At 42.7% G+C, this 23,432-nt stretch overlaps 1 long non-coding RNA gene across 1 annotated transcript in view; it reads right to left on the bottom strand.

Moving 5' to 3' along the window:
• Positions 1-5,114: 5,114 nt before the first annotated feature.
• Positions 5,115-23,432, bottom strand: part of LOC103176906 — a 32,750-nt gene continuing 14,432 nt past the window's right edge. Inside the window, exons 3-4 of the long non-coding RNA XR_487651.1 lie at positions 8,664-8,870; positions 5,115-5,322 (exon numbers count right to left, since the gene is read on the bottom strand). This is a non-coding gene — a long non-coding RNA (uncharacterized LOC103176906). The remainder of the gene's footprint in view (positions 5,323-8,663; positions 8,871-23,432) is intronic.

Here is a 23,432-nt window from a genome sequence, read left to right as displayed (position 1 = left end):
TTCGAAACATTTCAGAGTGTTTCACAGAATATACTGTAAAGTGAATTGACTGTATTGTGGGTGAAACGTTCGTATATGTCTATATATATATATATATAATTGTGTAGTTGTGACATGCAGGTTTACGTCTGCAACTTGGATGTGCCATCAGTTGGATCAGGCTTTAAACCAAGGTCCCGTCTGCTTGTTAAGGGGAACATTACAGATCCCGTGGTACTATTCATATTGAGAAGGAAGTTTCCCCAGTATCTCGGCCCATCTCATCTTCCAGCCAAAATGGTCATTCACTTTGTCTGTTTCTGGGATATTGCTGTACCTAAATTGTCTGCCCCATTCGCTTACAAAGTACAGTGGAAACTCACAACTCAGGCCAGCAAACTGACCACAGAATTTTGACCATATTAGCGGGTTGACCTCACTAGTTTGAATAATGTTGAAATGTAAAAAAGTGCAAGTGGTCTGAGCTTTAGGTGAGTTTCCACTGCACCCACAATAACTTCACAATTCTCTGTGAAGCATTTTGAATTGATTTGATGAGATAGTCCCACGTATCAAATACAAAGATTATTACAACTCTCGCTTTCAATATATTGCAGCTCAAGTTACACACTTTGAAAACGACTAATGAATTTATAATAATAATAATACATGTATTAATAATAATGGTTACATTTGATCTAGCACTTTTAATATCACGAGGACATCTCAAAAGCACTTCACGGGATTTAATGTAAAGTGTAGTGACTGTATGGTTTTGTGGGCAAACGTGGCAGCCAATTGTACATAGCAATATCCCACAAACAGCCATGAAGTGAATAACCAATTTTAACTGGTGGATTGTTGGCTAGGAAACTGGAGGAAACTCCATTCTCTTTTTGAATAGTGCAATGGGATCTCTAATGTCCACCTGAACAGGCAGATGGGGCTCGGTTTCACGTCTCATCTGAAGGAAGACAATTCAGCACTCTTCCAGTGTTTCATCTTATAAACGTTTGAGCTCCTCCATTGACTAAAGGCTGCACAAATATAAAAATGACTAATTATAAGAGGAACGTATTTCACTGTAGGGTGAATTGTCTTTATCCTCATTCAATTTGAATTGCGAGTCTATAAATGCCTGACATCATGATGTATTTGAAAGCAATTGCCTGCATGTTTCAAGTTCCATGAAAACTAAGAGAGCACCAAAAGGTTTTTAATGGATTATTAAAAATATAATTCACTTATATTTCTGTTGGATTTATACATGAGCATTAACATTTGGAAATCCACCAATTGGAAGCTCTGCTCCCTGCAGATTCACTTCAATCACATCACTATGGTTCTTATGTTCAGTTGTAAAACGCAGCAATTATGCAATGATTGCAATGCACAAGGAAATATAACTAGGGCTTGATTTTATTAGCTTTCTGCTTAGCGAACCTTTCAGTCTTATTTGCTTTTCGCCTCCTTCCTTCCTCTACAAAAATCATCCAAATGTCTCAATTTGTAAAGTCACTGACAGCCAAGAGTTACTAAATTGACACATTGGATGGTCCCAGATTTGAGCTTGGGTCTGCACATAGTTTATCATATCTGCACCTGTTGTCATAACAATAGGCCTTGCATTGGATACAGTGCCTTGTCACTTCATCAATATGTCTCAATGTGTTTCACAGGATTCATTGTAAGATGTAGCGACTGTATTTGTAGGCACACACAGTAGCTAAAGTTTGCACAACAAAATGGCCGCAAGCCACCATGAGGTGAATGACCATTTTTATCTGGGGGTTTGTTGGCAAGCCCACCGGAAGAAAGAAACTCCCTTCTCTTTTCAAATAGCGTCATGGGATCTTTAACATCTACCTAAACAGGCATAGACGGGACCTCAATTCAATGACTCATTGAAAGACGGCACCTCCAACAATGCAGTGCTTCCCAGAGCACTGGTGTGACAGCCTAGACTGTGATATCATGTCACAACATAAACCACTGGAAGCCAAATAGTTAAACTATCAACATAAAACCAGTTTGGTTTATCAAGTTGACCTTTTGATGTAAAATGTTTCACCTTGGTGTCTAAGTTGTAATAATTTCCAACAGATCCAACAATGGATGTGCAATTATAAAACATCCACTCGATCGTTCCTTCAGATCACCAAATTTCAGTAACCACGCTTTTTTCAGCTCATTGTAAGTTTACAAAAATTGTCAAATACACATGCGCACATGTACACACCACCAAGAAATCCACCAGCCCTGAGTGCACATAGCCAGAGATTTAACATTCACACATTTCCCATCTCAGACAACCCAAGAAAAACTCGTAAATCATTCCACGTTTTACACAGCCACAGAACAGTTACACTGACGTCTACTATTACGCGCAATTTACAACTTTTCTTTAGCTGAAAGCAGTAACCATCCGCACAAATACACAGCGAGAATGCACTACATTCCAGAATTTTAAAGTTCATTCTTCCCATTATCAAAAGGGCAATTTCTAGGCTAGTACAGTAAAACTCACATAAGTCATATCAGTTGGGACCGTGACATTTAATATGATTTATGCCAAATCTGAGTTCCAGGCTTGTACAAGTTGTATAAATCCGGTTTAATCAATAATTTAAACTGCGGATGTGTAATTCAATGCAGCCGGTTAATGTGTATATGGTTATGGGTCAGGGCTATGTTTGACCCGTCGCCACATGCAAACCTATCAGCAAGTATTGGAATCGCATTGATTCGTGGGAAATTACTAGTTAGGAGATGAATTGGTTGTAAGATATGACTAGTAAAAGAAACTAAGTGGCTTTGGTAAGAAATTGAATGGGACTCAGATGCATGTACAATTTAGGCAACTTCCTCACCAGTATCCTCGCTTGGACCAATCTCTGCACCCCTATCATCCCAGTCCTTGACAGACTCCACTGGCTCCCTATTGCAGATTGGATTTCAAGACCCCACACCAACCTACAAAATCTCTTCATGTCCTGGCAATTCCCTACCTCTCTAACCTGCTCACAACTCCACTCATTTACCAATCATCTTTGCTCAACTAGGTTTGGGCTTTATACATCCCTCAGGAGAGAACAGGAGAAGGTTGCAAGGTTTAAAGAGAGAGGCATAACACACCAGTACAGATGGAATGCCTAGTAAACATTCCCATTGCAGTACATGACTGATTAAAGGGAAGTTGAGCCTTTCCAGCTCAAGTCCCATCACCTTCTCCTTCACACTTCTTCATGTATCTGTTGACATCTTATAAATGTAGCGAAACACTGAGTTATTAAAGCTTCCCGGTCCCAATGGGCCTCGGTTATAACACTTGCGTCCATTGATAGATGGCTCAAAATCATTCCTACAAACATGTGTGAGGTCACAGAGAAACAATCGTCACCTCAGAAATGTGCATAATTGTACTTTGTTCAGCAATTTAAGGCTTCTGACTTTATAGTCTGCAAAAGTTCAAATCTGTCAGCAACTTGATGTTTAGATTTTTTTTTAATCCAGTCGGAAAGCTGGAGTCTTAGTGTGGATGTTGTTGATATGCAATTGTGAGCTGTTCATCCAGATGACCGGGTTTCATAACTTGTATAATGTCTGGGCACACGAGGGCATTCTACAGCCCTAAACACTGCCTAATGAGTGTGCAAGTCACTATTCTCACACCTTGGGCAAGTTTTGTCACTCCACACGCCAAACAGTAAGTAGGAACCCGGTTGTTAGTCGATTAGCGTTTTCTGCGGGGTAATAATCCCTAAAAAAAAGGATCACTTAATCCACAACTGTTTGTGGGACATTGCCATGCGCAATTGGCTGCCGTATTTCGCCCACACAATACACAGTCAAACTACTTTACAATATATTTTGTGAACAACTTTGCGATATCTCAATGATGTGATAAAGTGCTGCATCAAACGCAAGTATTATTATTATGGATAGGCAACTTGACACAATACAGGCATAGGTTCAACCACTGCTGGTAAACAAGGAGAAGCAGATCAAGGCCTCTTCACTAAACAAAACTGGGGGAGGGTGATTTTTTTTAAAAAAACAAAGGATTGTTAGAACATGGAATACTATACCATAAATTACTGTTGAGCTGGAGTTCATGACAGTATTTATAACAACAAGGTTTGATTTCTATGGCGCCTTTCAAGTTGGAAGGATGTCCCAAGGCGAAGTGTACAGCATTTCAAACCTGAGCTGGGGTCAGGGAGGGAGAAGGGAGGGGAGGGGAAGAGGGGTGACCGATGGCATGGCCAAAGAGAGGGTCTTGAGGCGGGACTTGAAGGAGGCTAAGGAGGGGGCGAGGCGGAGTGATTGGGAGTTGGAATTCCAGAGGTTTGGGGCAGAGTGGCTGAAGGCTCTCCCGCCAATGGTAGGGCGGTTGGGTCGGGGGACGTGGAGCAGGCTAGAGCCGGCTGAGTGGAGTAATAATAATAATAGTTCGGCATTTCGCATAGCATCTTTCACATTGGGAGACCGTCTCAAAGCAATGTAAAGTGCAATGACTCTGCATTTTGTAGGCGAACATTTGCATTTAATTCCCTGCATTTGATATAGTGCCATACCACATCATCATGAGGTCTCAAAGCACTTCAAAGGAATCAGTGTAAACTTTTTTTATGTAACCCAACAGTTAATTTGGTTACATCAAAGTCTCACAAATAGCCGTTAAATGAATGATCAATTTTATCTGGAGGAAATTGTTGGCCAGGAGAAACTCCCTTCTCTAATTGTACCATAGGAACTTTAATGTCCAGCTGAACAAGCAGGGCCTTGGTTTAACATCTCATCTGAACGACGGCACCTTCCAACATTGTTCAACATTCCCAGCACTGCACTGGAGCATCAGCCTGGACAGAGTCTAAAGTCCCGCTGTGGGACCCACAAAGTTCTGACTTGGAGTCAGGACCCTCCTCCAGCAGAGAGGGAACAGGAGCAAACAGCCCGAGGAGAAGAAGAGGAAAGCAAAACATTAAAACCACATTAAAGCAGATTGCACAGAAAAATTCAATTTCTGTATTAGAAAATTTAGTTAGTTGATTTGACATTAATTAGAAAGTTCTTTTGCAGCATTTTGTGAAAAAATATACATTATTATAATAACAAATAGCGAGGAACCTTTTTGCCGTTGCTGATATTTTCGGGCTGTTGCTGCATTAAGAGGAAATTAGTGCTGTTTGCAGTCCCACCATCTGTTCGTAACGAGCTTACAGGTCTCGTTTTTGGATTCAGCTTTCTTAATTCAGCGTTCATCAAGCTTCACTGCAGCTCCATCCCAGTCAGTCTCTCTCCACCTCACAATCCCTCCATCTTCATCAGGCTCTTGGTAAACTAATAAGGCAGGAACAAGCAGAAAATGTGAATGTACCATTCTCAGGAAGGGTGGTCGAGGCCAGGACCCTGTATCATGGCACTAATGCCTTTAAGAAACAGGTTGTTTCTGCAATGGGAGGATGATAGGTTGGGTATTTTAGAAGGACGAGTTCAAACGGGCCGAAGGGCAGTCTTCATTCGAACGTCTTGTGATCTATACTAAGTTTCAGAGATAAGATACAGTTCCCTCCTTCTCCACAGTGACCTCACTAGGACAAATGTCCTAGTCCTAGCAGTGATGCTTAAACTGCCTTTACGTATGTGATTTTATCCTGCAGTTAATGTAAAGCAGAGAAGCCAAGGGTAGTTCTAAACCCTTAATCAGATTAGTCATATTGTGAATGACTGAAAAGAGACTTGCATTCTAATCTTCTTAATTTTCAAATATCTGCTCATTTAAGCAAGACATTACACAGAGAGTCATTTACATTCCAATTCCGTGCTCTTTATGCATTAAGAATAAGAATAGGCTCAGAAGCTGCAGATTATGATTTCCGTTAAGGTACATTAACTGTGTCCAATATCTTAGGGTTTTTATTAAAATATTTCCTGAAAGAACAACATTGAAACCATTTGTTGGCACAGAATGGATCAACACAGGTTAAGAATGTCAAAAGCTCATGTCTGGTACCTCAGTTGGTCCAACCGTGAACTTTGAATCCCAACAAGTCCACTCAGCCTTTAGTCATTTTGATCTTGATAAAAAATGAACATCTTGGCACTAATGCCCAAAACAGTGCTATACAGCAGAACTGATATTTTTCCATTGTGGACCTAAGGGAAAAGAGTTTCTCCTGGTATCCTGGCCAACAATCTTCCAGCTTAATTGGTCATTCACCTCATCACTGTTTGTGGAACTCTATAGATATAAATGGCTGCTGTGTTTGCCTACAGAGATGGTCACTACACAGGACAACAACAACAACTTGGAGCGCTTTACAGTAATGGATCCCGGGTCTGAGCCAGGGGGAGTGGGGGGGGAAGGTGACCAAAGACGCGGTTGAAAAAAAAGGTCTTCAGCAGAGACCTGAAAATGGGAAGGGAGAGAGGGAGACAAAGGGAGTCAGGAAGACTGTTCCAGAGCCTCGGGGCATAGTGGCTGAAGGCACGGCCGCCGAGGGTGGAGCGGAGGACTCGGGGGACAAGGAGGAGGCCAGACCCAGAGGAACGAAGGCAACGGGGACTGTTTTGAGGAGAGAGGAGGTCAGAGAGGTAGGGGGTTGCAGAGGAGTGCAGGGATTTGAATACAAGGGTGAGGATCTTGAAATCAATCCTCTCTGGGATAGGCAGCCAGTGCAGTCTGGCAAGGACTAGGGTGATCGGGGAGCGGAGTTTCGTGTGGGTGAGAATATGGGCGGCAGAGTTTTGAATGATTTGGATTTTATGGATGGTAGTGGATGGAAGACTGGCGAGGAGGGCAATAGAGTAGTCCAGCCGAGAGGTGACAAAGGCATGGACCAGGGTTTCAGCAGCTTTTGGAGGTATTGGTAGAGACAGGTGATGTGTCGGAGGTGGAAGAAAGCGATGCTGGTGAGGGACCGGATGTGGGGGAGGAAGGATAATTGGGGGTCGAACCTGACGCCTACGTTGCATACGGGTTCGGAGAGTTTTAGTGGGAGGTCGGGTAGGTGGAGGAGGTGAGAGCCGTGAGATTTTAGAGATTGACGAGAGCCAAAGAGTATGGCTTCCGTCTTGTCAACGTTCAGTTGAAGGAAGTTTGCTCTCATCCAGCCCCTGAGATCTGACAGTCAGGCTGACAGAACATCGGGGAACTGGGGGTTCACAAAGAGAGGTAGAAAAATAGAGTTGCGTGTTATCTACATAGATGTGGAAATTACTGTAAAGTGGTTGTGAAATGTTTGATGCGAGACAGCACTGAAAACTTCCATTGTTCCATCGGACACATTGCAAAAGACTGACCACAGCTGCTCCTCTTGCTCTGCGTAAAGATTGAATAAACAATATCACTGTGCTTACACTGAGGGCAGCAAAGCTGCTGTGTTCCTGACAAAATAGTAATGCACATAGGACGCACTTGCACAGGAACCGATTGACACTTCCTGTTCCATGTTGTTGGAAACAGAGGCCAAACCTGGTGCCCAACTCAGCTTCAAGGTTATGTATGTCTATAAATTGCCCTAGCCAATCTCTGCGACCTGCTGCAATCCTCCAGTCCCAGTCAATCTCTTTCCTCAGCCTGCCTGACTTTCCATCAGAGAGCCATTCTATTGTCCATTCTTCCCCCATTCCCTGGGCCTCCATCCTGCAGTTTCTCCGCCCAGCCCATCCCTCTCCATTTCTGTTCCTAACCTTAAAATCCTTCCTTTTGACCACAAATTTAGTCACCTTTATCCCTCTCCTCCTCTGACTGCAGAGTTCAACTCCCTGTCAGCTCTGAGATGCACTTTGAGACAACTTCCTGATGTAAAATTGCTCTTTGTTTTTGTCTGCAGTGTTGTTATTCATGTAAGACAGCTGAGAGCATCGTAGGGACCTGGTGGAAGCAGAGTCCAGTGTGGCTCACACCTGTGGTGTTTAAATTGCAGTGAGTGCAAATTGAACTGCTTCTGAAAACATCTCCTCCCTCCCGTGTCAGCCAGAGCAGAGCTGCCTGTGATCTCAGTCAAACTTCACATCCGGCCGTCAGCCAGTCTTTGCTAAAATCCCAGCCCTGTGCTGGAGAGAGTGAGGTACAAATTCAGTGTAAAAGCCTCGGCATCAATGAATAAAAAATTAAAACAACATTCCGTTGGACACCTTGCCCTCAATGCTTGTCGGCCCTGCCATTGTCAGCGTCCTTCTGCTGGAAACAAAAGAATAAAGCACGCAGATATCCGTTCTAATTGATCGCTGAGGGATGGCTCCAGCCACAATCGACAGGCTGAACGTTCTCACATACGACACTCAGGACGCACAACGTTGGAGGATTTTTCCCCCGACAGACTGGCAGCTGCGAAACTCTTCACTGAGCAGTCCAGCCACCAACCACTGCTGTTAACACTTTGACCCCCCCCCCATTGACTCAAATGTTTATGCTACCACGTGAACTCACTTAGGGTCCCCATTCTCAGTTGCACAGTATATTACAATTCAATATTACATATCATTGATTACTGTACGAATCTGTAAATTTAAACAAGCTTCTCACTCATATGAGAATCTCCGTTGACTATTTTTTCCCCCATCTAAAGTAGTGCCAGTCTATTCCATATGTGTGAAGTGCTCACGCTGCCCTGACTCATGCTATGGATTGTGTAAATCTTACTGCGATATTCGGATTTTAACAAAGCAAGTCTCACCATCATCATCAAGGTAAAGAGGGGGGTCATGGCAGCTAGAATCCACCTCGGAATGCTGTCCTGAAGCAAATGTGCCTTAAGAAAAAAGGCTCTCGTTAATGCGATTTGCTGTACAATAGCGAAAAAGGTTTCTCTTCCTCTTCACCAGTTTGGAACCGTTCCCGATGACAAGACTGTTTATGCATGTTCCTTTGTCCATTAATGTTCCTGCGAAGATTAAATAAAGAATAGATGGGATTGGAGGCTCATTAGGAATCGTTTGAGATCAAAGTGAAATTATGTTAAATTGTCTAAAGAATCTATATGAATGACGTACGTTGATTAAGTAATAGTCTTTCATAGCAAGTAAATTAGTTGGCGCCCACAGAGTTCAGAAGATGAATACACATAATTTTAAAAATAATCCTTGTACTTGATATAACGCCTTATCACATCATCAAGTCATCTCGAAGCACTTCACAGCATATACTATAAAGTCTAGTGACTGTATTTTGTGGGCAAGCACAGCAATGTCCCACAAACAGCCATGGATTGAGTGACTAATTTTATCTGGGAGCATTGTTGCCCAGGACACGAGAGAATCTCCTCTTTTTGAATAGTCCCATGGGAGCTTTAACATCCACCTGAACAGGCAGATGGGACCTCAGTTTAACATCTCATCCAAAGGAAAGCACCTCCAAAAATGCAAAACACCCCCAGCAATGCATTGGAGTGCCATCTTAGATTATGTGATCGCAAATCCCCACGTGGGATTTGAACGCACAATCTTCTGATGGAAAAGTGAGAGTACTACCACTGAGTCAGGCTGACACAAGTTTAACGTTAACATTTCTCTTTTGTTAAAGCTGGTTCTTTAATTGGAATTTAGCATGGATAAGAGGGGATGAAACAGCCAAGCTATTTGTTACCAGAGCAAAGATTGTCAGCTTTTGAATAATGGAAGAAAAATGCAATTTCGAAATGCATTAGATTTTGACACGGTGCAAATTGCCTGCTTAGCATTTCTGACATTACCCAGGTTTTATGCTTATTATGTGTAAAAGAGATCTCAAATGCCAAAATGACTAATAATGTAACACCATAAGGGAGGTTTTTAATGAAATTAGTTTTTTTTGAGTTCATAGTCTTGGTTGATGCTCCAGTGCAGTGCTGGGGGGGCAGGTGGGTGTTGCATTGTCAGATCTGCCGTCCTCCAGCTAAGACGTTAAACCAAGGCCCGTCTGCCTTTTCAGGTGGATGTTAAAGATCCCATGGCGCTATTCAAAAAGAGAAGGGTGTTTCTCCATGTTTTCTGGCCAACAAACCCTTAAATAAAATTAGTCACTCACTTCATGGCAGTTTGGGGGTACAATGATGTTTGCAAATTAGCTGCTGTGTTCACCTACAAAATAGTCACTAGACTTTACAATTTACAAATTTTGCTGGAAAAAAAGTGTTTTTAAGCTGTCCTCCCAAATCAAAGCATATCAAATGCAAGGATAATTATTGTTTATTACAAAGAAAAAGAATAGAAAAGACTTGCTTTTTTATAGCTGCATATTATGTTGAAACATTTGAGTGCAGTGACAGGTTTGTTAGCCAGCGCAGAAAGCATCTTTACCAACACAAAGGTGGTTTCGGTATAATAATCACATAACTTAAAGTGACTATTATACCCAAGAGCAGAACTGGATACATACTAGAGAAGTAACTATATTAAGAGATACAGGGAAAGCTTTTGGGAGGATAAATAGCTACAGATTATTCCCGCTGGTTGGTGAACCGGTAACTGCTCAGGATTGTCACAGGAAGAAGTAAGGAGAAGTTAGAAGCAATGTCACACTGAGGATTATTAAAACATGGAATACTCCTGAAGCTAAAGCCATAACATTAAACACACAATTGGATCCACGCGAGACGGGAAACTATGCTGTATAAAGAGATAAAGGGAAAGGACAGGGCTGGGATTAGAGTAGATGGCTCCAGTAGGGGAGCTGGCATAACATAAGTTCAATTAGTCAAATAGTCTCTGCGGGATGGAAATCACAACTCCAAAAAAAATCATGGGATCTAACACGCAGTAATTTCTAACAGGATTCTTCACTAGGAATTAGGGAATTAAGTATTAGGAAATCCTTAGTAAGGTACCCGGAGTGAGGATTTCTTCTGATCCGTGAAAATACATCCCACACATTACATTTGTATAACCCCTTTCATGTCAGGAGGACGTCCCAAGGCACTGGACAGTCCGGGATTTGGACCCGAGCTGGGGATTGGAGAGGGTTGGGGGCAGGGAGGGTACTGGTCCACTCTGAAAGTGGTTTGGGTCAGAATGAAGTTCCTGTGAGTTGGTGTAATGTGCTTCCAATATCCTTATTATGGAATCCCATTTGAAATCACCACATGTTAGCTTCAGCGTAGATTTGCAGAACCTGCTGAATTAGCCAGCAAATAGAGTTGCACGCACGGGAAAAGGGACAACAGCAACCCTGAGGCTGTCAAGAATTCTATTAAATCATAATATTTATTAATAAAGCTCTAATTAAAAACTTTACAGCTTGAGGTTAGGTTGCTGCATTTGTCTAATCCAATTCGACAAAGGTTTTAGAATATTTAATATTGGATAGTAAAATATTCATCAGTTTCTCATAACGTGATTATGGAGCCATTCAAACCATTCGTGTTCAGACTGACACTCACCCTCAGTCTTCACCCAGCCTGACAAACGTTCCACTTAATGGTTATTGCAGATAATCAAAGAGAGACATACTTGGTATTCAGAGGCCATGAGAAGATTGTCTAACCTTTTATAATAATAAAATTATAATAATAATCCTTGCATTTGATATAGTGCCTTATCACCTCATGAAGCGTCTCAAAGGGTTTCACAGAATTTTTACTGTGAAGCGTAGTGATTTATTGTAGGTGAATGCGGCAGCCAATTCTCTCACAGCAATGTCCTACAAAGAGCCATGTAGTCAATGACCAATTTTGTTTGGGAGATTGTCAGCCTGGGCACCGAGAAAAACTCTCTTCTTTTTGGAATAGTGCCACGGGATCTTTAACATCCACCTGAACAGACAGATGGGACCTCAGTTAAACATCTCTAGACTTTATGAATTCCAAGTCCTGACATGGAACTCAAGGCTGTTTGAAAATGTTGCCTAGAAAAAGCAATACTAATAATAATAATACTTGCATTTGATATAGTTCTTTATGACTTCGAGATGTCTCAAAGAGCTTCACAGAATATACCATAAAGTGAATTGACTGTATATTTTGAGGGTGAAACATGGCAGTCAATTGCACATAGCAGTGTCACAGAAACAGCCACAGATTGAAGTGACCAATTTATTATTATTATTTTTGAAGGAATTATTGAAGGAAAAAGTGATCCATCAATCAACTAAGAACTGGGTTCCTACTTACTACTAGGTAAACAAGAGACGTGTGGAATAAGGAAACTGGTCCCAACATTTTGTCCTGCCGGGAATCAAATCCAGGTCCTCTCGCTTGCGAGGTGAGTGCTCTAACTGCTGAGCTACAGGTCTCAAAGTTCCAAGGCGAGTGTTCTAACCATTAAGCTACAGGACTCAAACCTACAGGACAACCACTACATTCACAATAATTTCTGTAATGCATTTCAAGGCTTTTTGACATAGTAAGATACTGCAAGATACTGTGAGTTCTTTCTTTGGGGAGGACAGGTTTGCAGGGTTATGGGGAGAGCGTGGGGGAGTGGGATTGAATTGGATAGCTCTTTTCAAAGAGCTGGCAAAGACACGGTGGGCCAAATGGTCTCCTTCTGTGCTGTCTACATCTATGATTCTTCTTACCTGCTCACCAAGCACTTGCCAGTTGTACACTTGCGTTACATAATAATGAATCATTTGTTAATGGCAAAGAGAGAATTTGTTTACTCTTTTTTTAAAAAAAAAGGACCGTGGCATAAAAAGATGCTATTATATCATGTCATGCATTACCCAAATCCATTGTAGTCTTTCACATCCTTATTGCTTTTATGATTAAAAAATAAACAAGAAACACACACATTCTGCAATACCCCCAAACATTTACTTAGCACTGAAGAATCCAATCAAATCTAATACTTTCATAAAAGGAACCCCACATGGTTCCTTATAGTTCTTATGGCAATTACATTTATTAACATTCATGAAGTCCACACGCCAGATTTCACCCACGACTGATCCTGGCAACAAAATGCTATAACTTAATCTATTTAAAATTACTGATATTAAAAGTTACTGTGAACCATTAGCAGAAAGGAAAATAGTGCGGCAAGTTTCAAAAGTACAGTATAGCTACAGTACATCTAATTATTTTATAAAAACACTAGATTATTAGTCATTTTCTCATTACAAAATCGCTGCTTGTATCAAATATTTGAACAATGTTTAATTAGATCTCACTTCCAGACGTTTCTTGAAAGTCATAAGGTTGTGGGTCTGAGCCCCACATCAAGACCTTGAACGCAAATGGTCCAAAATGCAATGCAATGCTGAGAAGTGCTGTATAGATAGAGATTCCATCTTTCTGATGAGATGTTAAACAATTAAATTTGTCTGTTCAGATCGACGTTAGAGATCCCGCGGCACTGCTCACAATGAAAGGGAGTTTCTCCCAGTGTCCAAGCCAACAATCCCTCAAATGAAACTAAACATTGGTTTAAAGTCTCCTCCGATAATGTAACACTCCCTCTACCACTGTCCAGTCAGCTTGGACGATGAATTCAAGAAAAGGTCTCGAAAATCTCAACATGCTGCTGGAACCAACAACCATGTGATTTAATGTTGAGGATACTACCAACTGGGCTGGATTGACTGATATTAGTACATGGGAATGTTTTACATGGTATTAGCTATCAAAACGCTATAAGATATTTAAAAGATTATTGGGGATTTGATGAGAAATTATATAAAATGCTATAGGAAAAGGGGATTGGGATTGAAGTAGATGGGTGCAATGGCTCTTAGTTTCCTGGCCTCAGCCACCCTTCCTGTCAACCCTGTTCCAGTTATTAACTACCCTCTGGGTAAAGAAACACTTCCTGGTGTCTGCCCTGAAATTGCCCTTTGCAACTCTGAAAATATGATGTCTTGTTCTACTCTCTCGGTGCATTCTATTAAACCGAGTTCCTGTCCACCTGTTCGGGTGGGCATTAAAGATCCCATGGTACTATTCGGAAAGAGATAGGAGTTTTTCCCAGTGTCTTGGCAATAAACCCCCCCCCCAATAAAAATAAATGGTCAATCACTCCATGGCTGTTGGACACAGCCTTCTGCAACTGGCTGCCATGTTTTATCCCAAAAATATACAAACAATCCATTTACAGTACATCCTGTGAAGTGCTTGGAGATGTCTCAATGAAGTGATATGGTTATCAGATGCAAGGATTATTATTATTTTCCTAAAGTATTGATTTGGGTTTACTTTTTCAAACCAATTTAAAAGTTTATACACCTCTGTAAGGTTCCCTCCGAGCCATATGCTCGAAAGACTGAAGAGTCTTAGCTTGTCTAATCATTGCCCATAGGTCATCACTTGAACACCTGGGAATATCCTTGTTGCTTTCCTCTCCTCACAGACTCTAGGGTCATGGTGATCGGAATTGCATGTAGATGACCAACAATTTCAGGACTTGTCCTTGTGAGATCTTTATGATTCCACTGGACATCAGGAGATAAAATTGATGAGTTTCCAACAGGCATCTCCAACATCATTCAGGGCAGTCAGCGAGAGAAGAAAGTTATTCGTTTTCAGTTGCCGTGGGCAACTCACCAGAGATACCTCAAACACAGAGTCAAAGGGTGTTGGACCTCACACCTCTATACAGTTCGCCTGGTTTGTGTCTTGAGAATATCTGGTTGCAAATCTCTGCACCAGCAGAGCTGAATTCATTCAGGAGATTCACTTTAATCGGATCCTACAGCTACGAACAGCTGTCTGATGCGCCACTAGCTAATTTGGTTCTGTATTTCGATGCAATAAACTCATTTACGCTGAGCACTTTGATAGCTACTCCAGCTGTTCAGATACTAATCTTCTTTAGCTGCTGCTGAACAATCCCAATTTTTTGGCAACTTCTGAGAAAGTACCAATGGCAAGTTGGAGAACAAATTTTAAATGGTGCAGACAGACAAGATGTGCACAACAGCAGCAATTGTTTTTTTCACATCCAATGTCCCCTCGAGCTGGGTTTGGCCACTGTGTGGAAAAACAACAGAATGCAATAAAGACAGTATAGCATTCCGTTTGTATAGTAAAGCTCAGTGAAATGGTATGCAACTGTTGTACTTGCCGCACTCCGCATACTTTCCCTGACAGAGATAGAGCAATGGCTTGTGAAGTCAGTGAAGGGATCCCGCTGAGGGTCAGCCTCGATGCAGGAAGGAGGGCAAGACCAACCCTTTTCTTTTGAAAGAAAGGCAAGTTGTTTTTACAGAACTTTTAAGAGGTTTGACATACTTCAACAGTAAATAGCAGTTAAGTGCTCGGAAGATGGAGGTTAGTGTCAGACTCCAGCAGCATGACATGGGACCACTCGCTGGGCAAAGCTGGAGAAGGGAAAGCGAGACCGTTCACGAGCTGCTCTTCCATGAAGAAGCCCATACATTGAGGCTCGGCTTGCAGCTTGAACCAGCCTAAACCTGATACTTTGATCTAGGACCTTTGCCCTTGACATCTGGAAACTTGGCTCGAGTCAGACAGAGGGAAGTTTTCTTTTCCAATTCAAATAGGTTGCAGAATGGAACCTTCAAAGGTCCAGAGAGAGCGAGGCCAAACACTTTTTTTTAATATTATGAACGCACTTAGGATGAACTTTGGAAACATTTGGGCAGGAAATGCATCAACTCCAAAGATATTAAAGATGTGAGAAGGGTGAGATTGGCACAGTGCTTGTTGGTTTCTGTGGACTTGGGGGACAAACCCAGATAAACATTTCCGAGGAGGGCATTGAGGATTTCAGAGGTCCTGTCTTTGACACTCTTAGATGCTTCAAATGTAATCAACATTACTCACGTCCCCAAATTAAACACAACTCTTAAACAAAGCACACAAATGCAATACACTCATTTTAACAACACGTGTTTTGCTCTACACTTTCTCATACGCTTTCATGTGACTCATCTCCAAGGCTCTGGGTGTTAAAGAAAGAGCTATTGCAACAACAATAGACTGCATGTTTCCTCCAATTTTCTCTCTCTTTTTCCCACTGATATTTGTCTTTCTGCCTGAGACAGCTGAAGGAATCGTAGTACAACCGCAAGCAAAGAACGTTGCAAATTGTTTTCCAGGGGTGGATATTAAGCATCGCGTGGTGGAACTGGATAACTTTCTCCCAGGGTCCTAGGAAACAATCCACCAGATTAATTGGTTATTCACGTAATGCCCACTTATACCGTGATGGTTCGTGGGGCACGGCTGTGTGCAATTGGCTGCCGAGTTTTGCCCACAAATATGGTCAATTCACTTTACAATATATTCTGTGCATCGCTTTGAGACATCTCAACGTTGTGATAAGGAGCTATCTTTTAATCCTATTTCCCAGACTTCTCTTTGTTTCTGTTAACAGCCTTATTTCCCAAGTGTCCATCTCCCTTCCAAATATCCCGATCAATTCTGCCCTCTGCTGCCTTAATGAAGGCAATTTCCCTGCAGCCCGACAGCAAAACTCATGTTAAAGTATTCCTTTCCAGAGAGGCAATTCACCATGTGAGTTAGAAAACACGTCTGGTCTCTCTAATTTACCACTCTCTTTAGCAAGCGTTAAAGGCTCTGTATGGAGAGCAACACCACTGAACCACGCTGTTTACCGGATTTTTCTCAGCCAGTGAACCTGAAGCCTTGTTATACGTAAACCTGCTGGTACAGGCAAGGCATAGTAAGTACACAGAGACAAGATGTTAACAGGAAACCGCGCTTGCGCGCACACCACACACACACACACACACGCGCGTGCATGCAAGCATGCACCAGGAGTACAGGAAGAAACACAGAGTAGAATGACACAGAGTAAAACAAAATACAGGCACACCTAAACACAAAATATGGGCACAGACAGGCAGTCACTTGCAAACAGGCAGGCTATCGAACAAAATAGCTAGAAAGATATGCTTTGTTTAACAAACTTCTACACCATCTCTCTCACACACGTAATCGTGCATATACACACACCCACACACTCAGGATATAATCATGATATTTGTAGATTTCAGTCATCAGCTGTTGCAAAATCAAAATAAATTGGACAACTAATGGTTGTGAAGCTGATGTTGTTCAGTGTGAGCTGGTCAGTGAGGGCTCAATCCATCCATCACAAAGTTGGATTCTGTGCAGTTTAATTAATGTTCTCACAAGCAAGGCAACTGTGTGAGCTGCCTCCTGTACAAGGTGTGAAAGCCCTCTCATGTGGCAGTAGCTCAGACTTACTGTGCTGCTAGCCAACACCAACCAAAACCCCTGCACATTTTCGCGCGTCTCAACGCAGTGTTAGAAATGATTTCAGAGTGAAATGGCTTTACAAAAGTGCACTTGCCAAGACAGTAGTCTGCATTTATAACATGGATTTGGTTGCACCAGCCAGTTAAAGGATATCGGATGCATTATATTTTAGAAGCTGAGACGTCTGTGTTTTGTCTTAATAATGTAGTTTGCTCTGAAAATTGCTTTGCATCTGTCAGATGGAGGGGTGGGTAAGAAAGAGTCAGGCTTACTTGAGTTTACAGGGTAAATATGAGGCGCTGCTCACAAGTGTGTGTCCAAACAAGCTTCGAAGAGATTGTAACACACAGCCGGAAGAGGTGTGCAAGCCTCATTCTCCAGGAGACAAACTGCTGAAAAGTCTCATTTAGTTATTAGATGCAGTGGATGTGGTATATGTGGACTTCTATAAGGCCTTTGATAAGGTGACACATAAAGAAATTTGTGGCTAAAATCAGGGCATGGAGTAATGGGAGAGGTGACAGAGTGGATTGAGAGATGGCTGAAAAATAGGAAACAAAGAGTAGGAGTAAAAGAGAGCTTCTTAGACTGGCAAGAAGTAGGCAGTGGTGTTTGACAGGGATTTGTGCTGGCATCACAACTGTTCACCGTATACTTTAATGATTTGAATTCAGAAGATCACAGGCTTGGTGTCAAAATTCACAGGCACAAAACTGGAGGGGGAGTTGATAATGAAGAGGAAAAGCACTGTGGGATCCTACCCGCATAAGGAGCGCTATATAAATGCAAGCTGTTGATTGCGGAAGGAGACAGGAAGACAATCATATATCTCCCCCACTACAACACCCAAATAGGATAGGATGGGGCAAGGCAAGGGAGGCATCTGATTTCGAGGACATCGAAAATCTTGAAATCAATCCATTGGGTGATGGAGAGCCAGAGGACGGAGTGAGGATGGGTGGGTGATAGACTTGCCGAACCTAGTGCGAGTGAAGAGCTAAGGGTTAGGTGGTTGGTGGCAGTCAAAGGTACAGGCAAGGAGGAGGTTTTTTAAAATGGGTTTTGAAATCAGTGAGAGAGAGAGACTTTAAAGGCCTTAGAGAGCCCATGTGTGGGTGAGAGGCTTTGTATTATTTCTTCTTATGAAAGATGTAAAAATTAGCTCTGGGACAACTAACAAACCTACAGCCTAGTGCAGAGACAACCATTTAAAGTGTAATTTAGTGCCTTCACACCCACTAACTGTAATGACTGCACACAGTAGATATAACAAACCAGAACAATCCAAAGGCAATTAATGACCTCTAACCTGCACTGTACAGGGAGGTGGTGAACAGAGACCAAGCTCTTCCCCACAGGGATAAAAGGATTTATGTCTTGTTGATCCCAATGACACAAGTGGAGAGAGAACTTATGTTTTTATAGCATTCTCAACCATCCCAAAGCGCTTCACAGTAATTACTGTCAAGTGCAGCGCGTGCTTGGAAGGCAAACATGGCAGTAATTTGCACCAGCAAGGTCCCACAAACAGCCACCAGTGGATGAACCAATTAATCAGGGTGATTGTTGGCCATTTCACTGGGGGNAAAGCTCCCCCCACCTCTTTTCTAATAAAGTCCACCTAAAGAAAAAGCAGCTTGGAGCTCAGTTTAAAGTCTTATCTGAGGGATAGTGCAGCAGTACTCTTCCTATACTGAATTGGAGTGTGAGCTCAAGTCCTGGCCTGTTAATAGATACAAGATAAATGGGTCCAAAAGGAATGTTTTAGGGGTTGCAGGAAAGGTTAGATGGGCTCCTCCTGCCTGAGGCTATCACTGACGATGGATGTTCATCCCAGCTCAGAGTCTGTGGTCACAGGGCAACCTACCCTCCCCAGGACTTGAGTCGAGTGTGTCAGTCCAGTACACCAGCACGTTTAGTTCTGAGCACATGTTGAAATACTAACAATTCTGTGAACCTTAACTACTGAACCCAATATTATTACTTTATGTAGAAGCGTGCAGCGAGCACACAGCAGGGCACGAGAACTGATAATCTAAACTTGCTAATGCCCGTCCTTTATTTGTCTACTGTAGCCGATGTGGTCTCACATAAAAAGCGTCTGCTGCTGACCTGTGTTTCATCTCCAGCAGCCTGTGAAACACGCTGTGGTGAAGCTTACGAGGCCCAGGGCTTCCCTGATGCTTAACAGAGTCGCAACAGTCTGTCTGCAACAGTGGTGGTCAGGTGACAATGGGGGAAGATTCCACGGGAAGAGCACTTTCCCATCTGCTGAATATAAACTTCTCCCCGGGTGAGTTAATGTGGAGATGTGAGGGCTGTTACTCTCGTCCTCTCTTGTGCTTGTTTTTGGAAATTTTTCACAGCCTTGATGTGACCAGGAGTTCCTGTTTGAGGAAACAGCAGCGACAGACGAGAAACCTTTTCAATTAGCCTTCTCCAAGCCATCTAGACAGCCAGAGCAACACTGATGCTCCTCAGACCTCTTCTGAGATCTGGATTTCCTGTGAAAAATGGTTGGTTGTTAAGACACGTTTGCCTGTTCAGGTGGATGTTAAAGATCCAACGGCATTGTTCAAAAAGGAAGAGAGTTTCTCTTTTACAGGGCCCTGGCCAACAATCTCCCAAATAATATCCAGCACTTGGGACGTCCTCCCGACGTGAAAGGCGCTCTATAAATGAAATCTTGTTGTTGTTGTTGGTGGTGGTGGTCACTCACTTCATGGTTCTTTGTGGAACTTTGCTATGTGCAAATTGACTGCCATGTTCAACTAGAAAATACACTTTAGTGAATTCTGTGAAGCACATTGAGACACCCTCCAGGTGTGAAAGACGCATTATCAAATTCAATCATGATTATTCATGAGAGAGGCGGGGAAATCGGATAAGAGTAGGGCAAAAGGGCCTTTTTTAAAAAATTCAAATCATTCCCTCTCTTGTGATCTCGAGCAGGTAATCACCTGAGTACAATGCTAGAACACCCAGAAGTAAGAAAGCCAGGACCTGCTAGCAACCGGGGGGCAGAGGTTAGGGTGTGCCACCAGGGTAGGCCACAGATGGGATCGTCTGTGTGCATTCTGCTTATGGATCTATTTATTAATAGCAATAGTTGCAAAGGTTGCACCTATTCCACCCCTTTCCAAAAGGAACTGGGGCAATGAGAGTTTAACATGCGGTTTGGGCTAACCATATTCAAACACATACAGGTGTCCCTCTATTCTGTGATTTTTTTGTGGTTATTTCCATAGCTAAGGGAATCTGTTTGCATTTGGACACACCTCGCCCATGGGCTGTTAACCGGACAAGTATTTTACACTTACTGCCTGTTACCGGATTCTTGAAGTTTGTTTGATCACTTTAAAACATCATATTTAATGCCAGGAAATTACAAACAGAACAAGCCATCGGTACTCATTTGGTCCAATGGATACAAGAAGCGTTCTGTCCGGAATAACCATGGCTGATAGTTCCCTTGTTATGGCCTGTGTCTGAGATGCTCCCTAATGAGAAGTAAGTGCACACCGCTTTGATTGCGAGGTGACTTTGCAGGAGCCCTGATGCTGTCCTGATGACTTCCTGCTGGGAGACCTGGGGGGTAATTGTCAGGGAAACAAACACACGTCTGTAAGGTTTGAGACACTGCGCACCAAGCAAGCGAAGCGAGAGAAACACTCGCAGACAACGGTGCTGTTACACTGCGCACAGCTTCCTGGAGAGGCCGAGACAGCTCTTGTGATGATGTCAAATATAACCCAATAATATCAGTGGCTTCAAGTAAATAACTCTCATTTATAATCAAAGCATCTTTTCAAGTCAAAACTTTGCAAAAAAAAAACCTTTGCAGTAAAGCAGCAGCTATTTTGCACAAAAAACAAGTTTCCAAATCAACCATGATGTGAACGGACAATATTTTATCTGGGGGATTGTTGGCCAGGACATTGGGAGAGAGAAACTCCCTTGTATTTCTCCAGTGTCAGAGGATCTTTAACCACCACCTGAACTGACTGTCGGGGCCTTGGTTTAATGTCTCCTCTGACAATACAGTACGACACTCGAGTGATGCAATACAATTTACATTTATAAAGTGCCGTATAAGCTGGGAGGTGGGACAGGTAGGGTAAGGGACATGAACCTTGTGGCTCACATCCATCTTTGAAGGGAAGCCCACAAATGATCCAATACCCGAGTGTGGAAGCTCTGAACTGCTCCACGGTACCTGTAGAGAATAGAAAAGGTTTTCTTTGGTCAAGTTGTGATTTGCCACGTGAAAACCCATCACTGCGCTTGAGAGTAACCAAACCAGACAGGGTTCCGAAAATATGACATCTACACAGGAGAAATTTCCCATGTCTGGAGTGGAATGTGCACTCTCTCCCTGGAGCGATGCATGCTGCTTGCTTAATTCCAGAGAGTAGCTCAGTGGTTAGAGCGCTCGCTTTGCAAGCGAGAGACCTGAGTTCAATTCCAGGCAGGGCAAACCTTGGGCAAGTTTCCTTACTCCACACAGAGCCTAATAATAATCCCTCCAAAAAACCCAAAACAATAATAAATTGGTCATTTTCAATCTACGACTGTTTGTGGGACATTGCTGTGCGCAATTGGCTGCCGCGTTCACCCACAAATATACAGTCAATTCACTTTACAGTATATTCTGTGAAGCGCTTTGCGATGTCCTCCCGACGTGAAAAGCGCTATATCAAATGCAAGGATTATTATTATTATATTATAGTATTAGGCGCAAGTTGTCAAAAGTCAAGGCTTGGGAGATTCCCTTGTCCAGTGACCAGTATACCCTCCACGTCCTGCCGATGAGCCAGACTGGTTTGTCAACCACAGTGTCCTGGAGTACTGCGGCCTCCACCCGACTCAGGAACTGGAGTAGAGATGGTCACAGAATGCTGTCTGAATTCCAACATTCTATTGCCGGAGGTGTCACCAGCTCAGCTCCACGGAGACCTACATACCTCTAACCCCCTCAGAGGATGGCTAAACAATGGGATCCTGAGCATAGACATGTCACCGCGGTGGTGTGGGGTGGGGGGGGAAAATAAAGAGCGGTGTCTCAACAACAGGATCTTCAAACAGATAAGTTTCCACCCCGCTCCCCCACCCACCTCTTGAACTGTATGGCCACTGACTCCCACCCACTCCTGATTTGTGTGCCTTCTGAATCCTTCCTTTTCCCCCCCCACCCACCATGACATTGTCTATGATCAGGATTCCCAATGTTTGCTCTCTTATTTGCTTTAATACAATTTGGCACAATCTACACGATGCTAAAAGCTTTGGAACGAATGACGTGTCCCTCCAGCTCTTTATCTGTCCCAATCTCCCACACTCCTCTCCCTCGTCCCCGAGACTGTGCGGATTTGCTCCGAGCATCTGCCATCCTTCATTCAGACGGGAAAAGATTTTAACAGCAATAAAAATGCAGTTAGCCCTTAGGGTTCACAAAAGTCATGCATAAGATAATTAACCCTGGTCAGGCGGGATTTACGAAAATACTCATCCCCTACTGTGCAACATGATTTTATAAATAAAGAATAATAGACAACTGGGAGTCTGTTACAAGTCGCTAATTCAATCAAGGCATCTTGTGATGCCTTAAACTGTGAGAGCACAACTTAAGTGATTTAGGAGCAGCATCTAATGCTTGGGGTGGAATGTCAGCCGTAAACTAATTTTTATGCGTTGCTTTTAAACGAGATGTGCCAAGTAGTTATAGATGCATTTCAGAACTTTTCAAGCAGTGATGGTTCCTCTCAGCTTCCCACCACCCCCATTCTATCCCCCATCCCAGATACAGCTCACAAAGATGAACCCGACAACTTGATGCCTACCACAGCTGAGTTATTGACACTCATTGCCACACTTGAATCACAGACATTGGGTCAGTGTTGGAGGATGTCTGTACCTCATCAACAAGTCCCCACCTCCAGGAAGGAAGATTTGGATGTGGGGGTTGGGGGGGTTGGGGAGAGAGCGAGAGAAGAGGATGTCCATTCACAAAGTCCTGAATCACTCCAATTTTGTGCCATTAACAATGCTGACAGACATCCGGCACGTCAACAGGATTTTGGGTGTGTTCATTATCTGAAGGTTTGTCGGATTGTGAAGTGCAGCGGTTCACATTTGTGTCAACCTTGATTTAAAAAAAAAGGTGCCATCATTTTTTGAAGCATCTTTCTTTCCATCAAGTGGAAATGTCAAAAAGAAAGAGCCGTGCCTAATTTCATATGTCTGGTCGTTGGCTGATAAGCTTGAGGCAATACAAACATTACATTGACGAAGAATGAAAATCTGGGCATAATTAACAAACATATCATC

The sequence above is a fragment of the Callorhinchus milii genome, unplaced genomic scaffold (assembly GCF_018977255.1).
Source record: "Callorhinchus milii isolate IMCB2004 unplaced genomic scaffold, IMCB_Cmil_1.0 Scaffold11, whole genome shotgun sequence".
Lineage (NCBI taxonomy): Eukaryota > Metazoa > Chordata > Chondrichthyes > Chimaeriformes > Callorhinchidae > Callorhinchus > Callorhinchus milii.
Note: the sequence above shows the minus strand (reverse complement) of the source record. Positions and strands in the feature narration are given on the sequence as shown.